This window comes from Carassius gibelio, chromosome A15 (assembly GCF_023724105.1).
Source record: "Carassius gibelio isolate Cgi1373 ecotype wild population from Czech Republic chromosome A15, carGib1.2-hapl.c, whole genome shotgun sequence".
NCBI classification, from domain to species: domain Eukaryota; kingdom Metazoa; phylum Chordata; class Actinopteri; order Cypriniformes; family Cyprinidae; genus Carassius; species Carassius gibelio.
Window position 1 is genome coordinate 21,564,730 of NC_068385.1, and position 9,954 is coordinate 21,574,683.

The 9,954-nt window shown below is 39.8% G+C and overlaps 1 long non-coding RNA gene across 1 annotated transcript; it reads left to right on the top strand.

The window, feature by feature from the left end:
- Positions 1-6,450: 6,450 nt before the first annotated feature.
- Positions 6,451-9,741, top strand: LOC128029402 (uncharacterized). Its single transcript, XR_008187373.1, has 6 exons — positions 6,451-6,537; positions 7,440-7,525; positions 7,622-7,708; positions 9,262-9,328; positions 9,412-9,485; positions 9,596-9,741. It is a non-coding gene; the product is annotated as an uncharacterized LOC128029402 (long non-coding RNA).
- Positions 9,742-9,954: the final 213 nt, after the last annotated feature.

The window sequence follows — 9,954 nt, forward strand, 5'->3', positions numbered from 1 at the left end:
AAATAATAACAATGGCAAACATGAATACACAACGGCAGGGTTAGGGTGACAAATCAAAAAGAACAAACAGGGAAGGGGAGGGGGCGGGACCACAAAGTTCATGGGGGACAGACCAGGGCGGGTGGGGGGGGTAGGAATCTTAGGAGGGTAGGACGAAGGCTGACGACGGGGGGTACGGGCAGGTCTGGGTGGTGAGGGGCGGGGAGGGGTCTCGGGACTACTGACGGGGGACATGACAGGAGCAGACAAGGGACGCGGGGCAACAACATCTACTGGACACGGGGCAACATCTACTGGACACGGGGGGACAACATCTACTGGACACGGGGCAACATTAACGGGACACGGGGCCACATCCACAGGACACATGACTACATCAGCAGGACACGGGGCTACACTCACGGGACACGGGGAGACGACATCTACGGGACATGGGACCACATTAACGGGACACGGGACCACATTAACGGGACACGGGGCCACATCAACGGGACACGGGGCCACATCAACGGGACACGGGGCCACATCAACAGGACACATGACTACATCAGCAAGACACGGGGCAACACTCACGGGACACGGGGAGACGACATCTACGGGACACGGGGAGACGACATCTACGGGACACGGGGCCACATCAACGGGACACATGACTACATCAACAGGACACGGGGCCACATCAACAGGACACGGGGCCACATCAACAGGACACGGGGCCACATCAACAGGACACGGGGAGACAACGGCTGGACACTTAGGACTTCTGGGGACAGGGTCAGGGGACAAAACAGGACTGACGGGGACTTCTAGGATTTGGACAAGACGGGACAAATAATCAGAAAAGGCTTTAGCAGCCAGGACAATTGGCATCTCCTTACGAGATGAGACAGACTGTACAAGAGTCTTTGCTGCAGAGTCGGCCGCGGCTCTCTCCTCCGCTCTCACGACTGCAGACTTGAATACGGCTTTCTTCTTTGCCGGCTCGGGCACGCCAGCGCTGCTCGCTGCTGGCTCGGGCACGCTCACCGCTGCTCGCTGCTGGCTCGGGCACGCTCACCGCTGCTGGCTCGGGCACGCTCACCGCTGCTGGCTCGGGCACGCTCACCGCTGCTGGCTCGGGCACGCTCACCGCTGCTGGCTCGGGCACGCTCACCGCTGCTGGCTCGGGCACGCTCACCGCTGCTGGCTCGGGCACGCTCACCGCTGCTGGCTCGGGCACGCCCACCGCTGCTGGCTCGGGCACGCCCACTCTCGACGCTGCTGGCACGGGCATGCCAGCTCTCGACGCTGCTGGCACGGGCATCCAGCATTGCCTCCTGTCCGCTGAGTTCCATTCTGGTCGGTTCATTCTGTCAGGGTTTTGGTAAGGGAGGAACTCAGGTGCAGACAGGGATTCTCAAACAAAGGGTTTATTACAAAAAGGGGAAAACAAAACCCACGAGGGGGAAAACACGGAGCAAGGTAAAGACTAAATAACTAAAACAGGACTGGACTAACAAGATAAACAAGGACTCTAAATACTAGCTATAAACAAACACTCACGGTAATACAAACACTTCTTAAGGAACAATCACAGAGTGGAACAATCACAATCACAGGTACAATGAACCGACGCAAGACAGAGCACACTAGGAGATCTAAATAGGGGTACTAATCAAGACACGACAGGTGTTACAGATAGGACAATCAAGACACGACTAGGTTACAAGGGGGGCGGGGCAAGGGAACGAGACAACACAAGCACATGGCCCAAAGACAAGGCCATGCGCTTGTACACAAAACATGGGTCTGTCATGATCCTGCCTCAAGACTAGGAAAAATCAAGGACACGAGGGCAGAATCATGACATTTATTTGCAATCAAGTCAACGATATCGCTGTAGATGAAGTAACCCCAACTAAGCAAGCCAGAGGCGAAAGCGGCAAGGAACTGAAACTCCATCAGTGACAGAATGGAGAAAAAATCCTTGGGAGAAACCAGGCTCAGTTGGAGGGCCAGTTCTCCTCTGACCAGACGAAACCAGTAGTTAAATTCCAGGCTGCAGCAAAGTCAGATTGTGCAGAAGAATCATCTGTTTCCCGTGGTCTTGTCCTGGTGGTCCTCTGAGGTCTTTACAGGGGATCTGTATCTGGGGCTCTAGTTGTCCTGGTCTCCACTGTCTTTCAGGGCAGTAGAGGTCCTTTCTAGGTGCTGATCCACCATCTGGTCTGGATACATACTGGATCCGGGTGACTGAAATGACCCTCTGATCTGGATACAGACAGGGATCTGGTGGTTATGGTGACCTCCGGTGACAAATATTAGCGTAGATGCCATTCTTCTAATGATGAAGCAAGTACATAGGGTGTTATGGGAAGTGTTTCCGGTTCCGGTTTACCTAATTAATGCAGCCTAAAAATCCTTTAACGGATTTGGATATTAAAAGGATATTAGTATGTTATGTAAAAGCCAGGTTAACGAGATGGGTCTTTAATCTAGATTTAAACTACAAGAGTGTGTCTGCCTCCCGAACAATGTTAGGTAGGTTATTCCAGATTTTAGGTGCCAAATACGCATCACGCAGAAGCCAAGTGCCATTGGTAAGATTGCCGCCTCAACCTTTTTTTTGTTTTCAACTGTCCTAGAAATACGATAAACAAATTTGGTAACTAGCTTGTCCTGATTGAAATAATGACACAGAAGAGAGCAAATGTTGTAAACAGCTTGGCTCTGAAGCTCTGACTTCAAAAATATTCTCTGAATTAATTGAAAGAATGGTCAGTCTGATCTTTGACTCTGATTGGAAAGTTAAAACAAAAACTTCATTTGCTTCAAACAAAGAAAGTACCAGAGAGATAAAAGATTCAAAATGTATGTGCCTATTTTCAGATGTGTAAAGTGGCTATTTGTTAAAAACGTAACTGAGTAATGATTTAATCTGATTCTTTGTGCATAGAAGGTTTAAATGACAAAGAATGATATCACAAGATCTGTTCTAGTTCTTATATAAGTTTTGAAAGCCCGGACAAGGCATATTGAACACAATTCTGGACTGTAGGCACACAAATTGGCAATAGCATTTTGAAAAAACTTAGCAGCTTATGTTTATTCTTATGTAAGCAGTTTATTTTTTTATTTTTTATTTTTCTCATACTTGCCCTCAACCATGTCTCTGGTTTAAGCGGTAAAAATAACAAGAGACATTTTCTAAGTGGAAAATTTGTCATTTCTATATTTACTGATGTTTGGGCAAAATAGTAATTTTACGGTTGGATTGCAAAAATTTAGCCACTCAGCATTTAAAAAATAAATAAATACATTTAGAAAATAATTGTTTGCATATGAGATAATAATGTTGTAAACAAGTAACATAAACGGGGGCTTCAAATTAACTTTGAATAAAGCATGCTAGCATCATGACCCAAAGCAACATATCTGGGTCAGATAACCTCTGACAGATTTAAAACCATTGTTGAAATTCCAAAGCCATGGCCAGAATTAAGTTAATGAATAAATACAAGTTGTTGTCAAAGTAATGACAAGGACTGTAAAGTTAAAGTTAAAATACAAATATAAAGATGTTTATTTGAAAATACATGTCATTTTTCACATGTTTTAAGCTGGAATAGGGTAAAATGATAGTAAAACAAAATTATGTTGAAAGTTAATGAAAATGCATTGCTACCAGTCCTAAATCCCTCAGAGTTCTCTCTCTTATTCAAAGTCAGCTAAAATGCTGTTATCTGAGCCTGTGTCTTAAGTGATAAGCTAGTTATAGTAAAGCACAGTGTTTCAGTCAAATCATAGACAGAGATGAGATGAGATGTTAAAGGACGTGATACAAGAAGTTCAGATTTAGTGCATTAAGAGGGCAATTGGTAGTTAAATGTTCAACTTTCCAATGCATTTAAGAATTAAAATATTGTAAAAATAAATAATGAATAACAATTTAAGAGCTATTGTTGAAGAGACATGAGGTCTTTAAAATCATAATACAGACACTGAGCTATAGACGTAATAATTTTGAACAGTTAAATAATTGTATTGCTATTTGTTCTATGACCAATAACTTATCTGTCTTATTTTTAGTCTCTACCATCATACAGGCCCAATACAGAACATTACACTGAATTCACAAACATTTCACTGAGTAATCTCAGCATGATGGTTTGAAGATATAAATTTAAATATTAGTGTGATTAACCTGTCTGAATGTTTTAACACTAGTAGGTGGTATCAATGGCTCTCATGGTTCTTGAGTGCACCTTTCCTAAGCTGCAGGAAATACCGGATTCTAGGAAGAAGACTGTAGAGGATGTTGCAACAAGAAAGAGTGGTTACCAATGTGCATGAGGTGATTTTGCAGGGGGGGGGGGGGTTGCAGGGGGGTCACAGCCACTGGGCATCTGCTCCAAAGGGAGGGGTTATATTTGAGAAGGTAGTGGAGTTGAGCGGATGCTTGATAGGCCTAGAGCATCATTAAGGGGGGAACTGTAGGAGGTACAGCAATCTGCCTCAAAAATGTGAGCTCCTCCAGACCTGATCACCAGCAATTGCATGCCTTGATGGCTTGTTGTGACAAGCATCCACAACTTGATGCAACTATGCCAGGGGATCACAGCTTATTTATAAAGAGTTAATGGCAAGGGCCTTTCAAGAACCATTTTAGACCATGTGATGACAGCCATTATTCTGAGACAAAAATTTCTTATGAGGCTGAGATGATATTGATATCGTAGTTTTTACTCATGCAGGTCAATAGGCATAGCATAATATGAAAACAAGATATGGTAGTGGCTAAAAATGAAGACTGCTTTTGCTGAATCAAGAGATTGTTTGGATAACAAAGGTTAAGGGAATTAAGCATTTACGGTAAAAATAATTTTAAGAAATGCTCCTAGCATTATGTATTTTAAACAGTCTAAATTGAGATTGGAGATATAGAAACTTTGACGTTTTTGATCTATTTAAATGATTAAGAGTTATATGTCATAATGAAATTGATATTATAGTCTAAGTTAAAGTCTGGATATTTAGCACAGTAAGAGAGAGAGACTGCTTGAGTGGAGGCAGGGATAGTGCACTGCTTCTCTTATTGACCTGCTAAGCAAGAAATAAAAAATCATTAATGCACAGGAAAACTTTGACACTAGGTACAACAAACTAGGTAAATCTGATAGGAAAAATGTATCCTCCTGATTTAACACCATAAAGCAAACCTTGAATGGGAGCTGTTTCAATATTATTTTTTCTAGTATGTGTAACCACGCATTGTCCAAGGAAGGTATCCGGTGCTGGCTGAAGGTTTCTTGTGTGTTCGGTCTTTTCAGTGCATTGAGTTATTCAATTTAGGTTAAACTCAGATCTGACTCCATTTTATTATGACCTCGAAATTTAGGCTAGTAAAATATGCATACCTGACCTTAGAAAATACATAGTATGAAGTGAAGAGACACACACCACACTAATGGGGTTTCTGGCAACAGAAATCCTTTTGCTGCAATCCTTCAAATACAAAACCAATATAAAAAACATCCCCCAAATGGAGGTGTGAACAAACAACTGCAATTTGCATTAAGGTCCCAGACCAGGGTAGTTTACACCTCAAAGGGAACAGAAGGTAATTTACATGGAAGACCCTGGAAAAGGGCACTCCAATTATAGTAAGCAAAATCTCTTAAAGCTGCAGTAGGTAACTTTTGTAAAAATATATTTTTTACATATTTGTTAAACCTGTCATTGTGTCCTGACAGTAGAATATGAGACAGATAATCTGTGAAAAAAATCAAGCTCCTCTGGCTCCTCCCAGTGGTCCTATTGCCATTTGCAGGAATACATCGCTCCCAGTAAGAAACAACCAATCAGAGCTGCGGTCCGTAACTTTGTTTGTGTTCAAAATGTAGAAAAATAATATATAATAAATGAGTACACCATGAATCCATTTTCCAAACCTTGTTTTTAGCTTGTCCTGAATCACTAATAGTAATAAGTTATTATATTCAGACTATTTTAGATTGCTTCGGGGATACCGCGGCGGAGTAACCCAGTACCTTTGTGATTCTTCATAGACATAAACAGAGAGAAGTAGTTCCGGCTACAATGTTCTTCCGCAAGACGCAAGTAGTTCTGTTTATTAACCGCTAGAGCGTCAAAAGTTCCCTACCGCAGCTTTAACTCTTAGGATCTGTACTATATTTTAGTCTACTTTTGTAAGATTGTGATTGGGACCTTTGTACCACCCGAGACTATTCAAATGACACCAAACAAGACTGTAAATATCACTTGCATTAATGTAGGCCATTATATTCTACTCTTGACCATTCTGAGTGAGCTGGGTAAAGAGGAGGATGGATACACAACCACGTAAGTGTAAAACCATATTATGTGATCGTTTTTTTTTACTGTTCAATCTATAACTGATATATACTATTATTATTATATATATATATAATTTTTTTTTTTTTTAATTAGAGACGACAGTCAAGAAAGCTAAAAACTTTAAAACTCTGCGCATGGATCCAATTCTTCAGCTGGATTCCCACATACCTGCCCCAAAACGTGAGTACAGTACGACTCTGCTGCGTGTAAGATTTACATTCATAATGTCCTGTTACCCTTTATGCTCTTCTCGAGAGCTTCTGCCCGCTGATGATCTCATCCTTGCGCTCCCAGTATTTCTTTGGGAATGTGAAGATAAAACAATAGGACTTGGAGGGCTGTTGTGTGAACGGCCTTCCAGGATCTGAGGGCATTTTCTCAGAATTTGGTTTGAGATTTTTTTTTTTTTTTTTTGGTGTTCCATGTATATATTTATTTTCTTTTGGCCAAAGTCTTTTTATCTATACAACAGTTTTATGATATAATGGTGAAATAATATACTGCAGTTAAATAACAGCATATGAGGCATGCACACAATTGCTGAAATTAAATGAACTGTTGTATGAAATAACTGATGAAAATACAGATAATACTGATTATTAGTTTGAGGGTTAATATTTAAGAATAAGCATATCATGTTTTTGCTGTAGATTTAAACATTTTTTTTATTTTATTTGAATAGCACTCTTCACAATACACCTTTTGATATTAATGTTTCATCAGTTGCTCCTTGTGGGGGTTTGAACCTACAACCTTCCAGTTAACAGCCTAAATTATGAACCCCTAGGCCAGTGGTTCCCAACCTCGTTCCTGGAGGCCCACCAACACTGCACATTTTGCATCTCTCCTTTGTCTAACACACAGTTCAGGTCTTGGAGTCTCTACTAATAAGCTGATGAAACTTAATCAGGTGTGTTTGATTAAGGAGACATGGGAAATATGCAGTGTTGGGGGGCCTCCAGGAACGTGGTTCGGAACCACTGCACTAGGCGACACCACCTCATCAGTTCATGATGCAGTCAGTCAGCTAAGAGATTCTAAACAAGCACTGACTGATTGTTTTGTCTCCTTTCTTCATTCAGAGGGGGTTGATCTGAAAAAAAAATAAAAAAATAAAGATGACTCTTTGTGGACACTGGTGAAACGGATGAAAAAGATACACAACCACGTAAGTGTAAAACCTTTTCTCTTTATAGATAAAGTATTTGTTTTTTTTTCCTCTGCAATCTGTAAGTGCTATTTTATTATTATTATTTTTTATCAGAGATGACAGTCAAGAAAGGTAAAAACTTTAAACCTCTGCTCATGGATCCAATTCTTCAGCTGGATTCCCACATACCTGCCCAAAAACGTGTGTACAGTACGACTCTGCTGCCTGTAAGATTTACATTCATAATGTCCTGTTACCCTTTATGCTCTTCTCAAGAGAGTTTCTGCCCGCTGATGATCTCATCCTTGCGCTCCCAGTATTTCTTTGGGAATGTGAAGATAAAACAATAGGACTTGGAGGGCTGTTGTGTGAACGGCCTTCCAGGATCTGAGGGCATTTTCTCAGAATTTGGTTTGAGATGTTGTTTTTTGGGGGGGTGTTTCGTGTATACATTTATTTCCTTTTAGCCAATGTCATTTTATCTGGACAATAGTTTGATGATATATTGGTGAAGTAATATGCTGCAGTTAAATAACAGCATATGAGGCATGCACACAATTGCTGAAATTAAATGAACTGTTGTATGAAATAACTGTCTGATGAGAATACAGATAATACTGATTATTAGTTTGAGGGTTAATATTTAAGCATAAGTATATCATGTCTTTGCTGTAGATTTAAAAGTCAATTTTATTTGTATAGCACTTTTCACTATACACTTTTTCAGTACATATTTACAGAAAATTATGGTGTTAAAATCTTTATAATAACTTAGTCACATTAAGTAGATTAGAGCAGGGCTATAGTAGTTTATGTTTTGTGGCAACATAAACAATCAAGCAGTTGATTATTTTCTATATAGTAAATATCACTTTACTTGAGTACTTGCATATTGTACTTTATATAGGGTCCTGTGCAGTGATCTAGACAAGCACGCAGCCAAAATTTGCTATATAGCATATATTACTTTGCATTATATACTGCAATTATGTATGCAGGTTAAGTTGGATGTTCTATATATTACCAACATATCTCTAAGCGATAATTTAGTTTATATTTTGTGGTGATATAAATAAGAGATCAAATAAGATTTGCTGCAAAAGTGGTGTTAAATATCAACGAAAATGGTTCCAAACCGGATGGCTGGAATCAAGTAGCTATCTAAAGTAGAAATTTTCATCTTTCAGGTTTAGTTCTAAAGTTATTTATTAATTTTCTATAAAATGTAGTCATTATTATGCGAAATATCTGTTTAATTGCAGCAGTAATTACTAGTGATTGACCGATAATTTTTGTTGTTGTTTTGACTGCCGATGTCGCCACCGAGGTACAACCACTAACCATATGCTAACAGGTGTGGTCACATTAGTAAAAGTTTTCAAGTGAATTTCCACAAGTTTTCACACATCTAATGGAAACAGACAAATCTTAAAAAAAAAAAAAAAATATATATATATATATATATATATATGTATATATGTATGTGTATATATGTGTGTATAAATGTAATCTGAGTAATCTGACAATTATTTGGCCTCTCCACGTACAGTTTGCTGACTGTTACTGACACTTTGTTGGAAAAAAAGAGCAAATATTGTCTTTCTTAAAAAGGTTGTTTAGGATCGTCTATTCCTGCACCATATTGTCTATTCTTGCCCTTCATAAAAAGCTATGCAACAAAAACACAAAGGTTGATGAAGTTGTAACCTGCTGTTCTTTTGACTGGAATTGAAAGATAGTCTTATCTTCTGTAGGTTCCAGGCACCTGATCTAGATGTTCAGCATAGATATGAACTTGCCAGCTCTCTTCACAGTCTAAAGGTATGTTTAAGTGTGCCTGTTTTGAGTTCTTATGGAGTTGCAGTTACGTTATTTGTTATAATGTGTGTTTCTGTGTCATGCAGCCAGAGGGCAGCATCCTAAAAGACAGATTTAAGAGTTTACAGAAGACAAACACTGAGGCCAGAGAAAGAGCCAAGTAAGTTCAGTATTTTACTGCTTTATTTGTATAAAATCAATGAAGATTTTAAAGTGGTGCTTTCTGTTTGATTTTAATTTGTGTGTCCATTTTTCTGTTCTTTTTTTCAGGTTTAAGAGGAAATATAAGCTGAAGTACTCAGAAAAGAGGGCCTTCAGGGAGATACAGTGACCGCACAAGTTGTTTTCTTTCAGTCCTCCAACAAATTATGGGGTGCTATTCATGTTGCAATAAAAATAAGTTTATATTACAACAACCTCTCGTCTCAATGGTGTTTCTGAAAATGTCAACTGCTGTTTGCGATGTTGTTGCAAAGCAGAAAGTATACTTTAGTTTCCCCATTCAGCAAGTCAAAGGTGACCGTGGCAGTGGGGAAAAAATCCATAAAATATGAAGATGGAAAAAAAGAAAGAATTTATACTCCTTTGACCCTTTTTTGATTTCAAAAATCAAAAAAAAAATCTTATAT